This window comes from Atta colombica, unplaced genomic scaffold (assembly GCF_001594045.1).
Source record: "Atta colombica isolate Treedump-2 unplaced genomic scaffold, Acol1.0 scaffold131, whole genome shotgun sequence".
Taxonomy (NCBI): Eukaryota; Metazoa; Arthropoda; class Insecta; order Hymenoptera; family Formicidae; genus Atta; species Atta colombica.
In genome coordinates, this window is record NW_017259219.1 from 46,200 (window position 1) to 48,836 (window position 2,637).

Genomic DNA, 2,637 nt, shown 5'->3' on the forward strand with positions numbered 1-2,637 from the left:
AATTTATTAAATAAATTCATTTAAATTATTAATAAAAAATATTTATTCTCCTATTATCTTTTAAAAATGAATTAATTAAATAACATTAAATTATTAATTTGAAAGCATTATTTATTATAAAGTAATATTTTTTTATGCCACAAATAATGCCTTTAATATGAATCTTTACATTTTTTAAGTATATTAATATTTATTTTAGTTTCTTTTATATATTTTTTTATATTACCACCCTCTAATTTATTCTATTAAGCTAATAATAATAAAATTCAACATCAATATAAATCTCATAAAAATTTTTTTTGAAATTGATTATAATAAATCTCTTTTCTATTTTTGATCATACCATTTCTTCCAACTTATTTTTAAATCGATTACGTATTTTTATTTTCTTATTTATCTTATCAATTTTGACTCTTACCATCTCGAATTACATATTTATGAAATTTATTTATTAATTATATTTTTAATGAATTTAAAATCATAATTAATTAATCTTTTTCAAATATTATTATTTTTATAAGACTTATCTTTCTTTGTTTTAATAATTTTCTAGGACTTTTCCTCTATATCTTCACTACTTCAAGTCACATAAGATTTTGTCTCTATGTCACTTAGACTTTGAATGGGGCTAATATTATACAGAATTATAAATTACTTAAATAACTTATTTAACCCCATTAAATCCCATCTAACTATACCCATTTAATCCCATCCGGAACTCTTTTTATACTAATTAAATAAAATCATTTATAGTTATGATCGAATCAATTAGCTTAATTATTCGCCCTTTAACATTATCTATTCGTCTAACTGGAAATATAATTGCAGGTCACTTACTATTAACCCTCCTAGGTTCAGAATTAAATATTTCTAATTCATTTATACTTTTCATTTTAATTTCCACTCAAATTGTACTTTATATCCTTGAAATTTCAGTATCTATAATTCAAGCATATGTATTCTCCATTTTATCAACCTTATACAATAGAGAAATTTAACAAATAATATCAATCTCTATTTTTAATTCTTAATTTTATGATCATAAACATAATCACCCCTTCCATTTAGTTACCCCTAGTCTCTGACCTCTGATTATTTCTTTTAGTATTTTTAATAACCTACTCTGTATTGTTAGATGATTCCATAATTTTTACACTCTTATTTTATCATTCTTAATCCCACGTACTTTAATTTATATTTATGATGATGAGATGTTCTTCGTGAAACTATTTATCAAGGATGCCATTCTATTGATGTTTTTAAAGGTACAAAAATAGGAATAATTTTATTTATTATTTCAGAAATTTTCTTTTTTATTTCTTTTTTCTGAGCATACTTTCATTCTTCATTATCCCTCAGAATTGAAATTGGCCAATCATGACCCCCTAAAGGTATTATTCCATTTAAATCTTTTGATATTCCTCTTCTTAATAGTATTATTTTAAACTCAAGCTTACCGTTATCTGGTTTCATCATGCCCTAACCAATAAAAATATAAATGAAAAGAAAAAAAGTCTTTTAATAACAATTATCCTTGAAATTTATTTTTCCCTTCTTCAACTAATTGAATATATTAATGCCTCTTTTACTATAGCTGACTCAATTTACGGGTCAACTTTTTTTATTGCTACTGGTTTTTAAGGAATTCATGTAATTATTGGAACCTTATTCCTTTCAATATGTCTAATTCGACTTTATAAAATATATTTTTCATCGTATCACCATTTTCGATTTGAGGCAGCGTCTTGATACTGATATTTTGTAGATATAGTTTGATTATTCTTATTCATCTCTATTTATTGATGAAGATTTTAATATAATTTATTTATAACGTTACCTATTTTTTTATATTTATTCCTAAACTAAATCTTACTTCCACACAAATATACTTAAAACAATTAATTTTTTTTTCCCCTAAACTCTTCTTAATATTAATTATATATTACATATTTATATATTAGGTGTACAATTTTGCTTCCGCCGTTTTTTTTCCGAAATTCGAGGCTTTATTGTAAAAAACTGGTTATACATTTATGATTCAAAATATTGTCCATCGCTGGCCACTACTTTCTCCCATCTTTCGAGTAGCGTACGAATCCCGCGTCGAAAAAACTGGTCATCTTTTGAGGCTATCCACGAATCGATTCAATTTTTTATTTCTTCATAAGACCGAAGTGCTGGTCAGCCAGACCGTGTGCCATTGATCGAAGCAAGTGATAGTCAGAGGGAGCAACGTCTAGAGAATATGGGTGGGGTAGGACTTCCCATTTCAACGTTTCCAAGTATATTTTGACCACTTTCGCAACATGGGGTCGAGCATTGTCATGCTGCAAAATCACTTTATCGTGTCTCTCGTTGTATTGCGGTTGTCTTTCAATGCTCAAACGCATCAATTGCGTTCGATACCGATCGCCTGTGATTATTTCAGTCGGTTTTAACAGTTCATAATACACTACGCCGAGCTGGTCCCACCAAATACAGAGCATGACCTTGGACGTCAAAATCACCGTTCTTGAAGCGTAGAAACCACTTACGACATGTTCTTTCACTAATAGCGGCCTCATTATAAGTATTTGAGAGCATTCGATGAACCTCAGCCGATTTCTTCATATTGAAGCAAAAAATTAAAACCTCCTG

General features: G+C 27.4%; 1 pseudogene; it reads left to right on the forward strand.

The window, feature by feature from the left end:
- LOC108684309 overlaps nt 1-1,803 on the forward strand; it is a 6,185-nt pseudogene extending 4,382 nt beyond the window's left edge.
- The last annotated feature ends 834 nt before the right edge of the window (nt 1,804-2,637 follow it).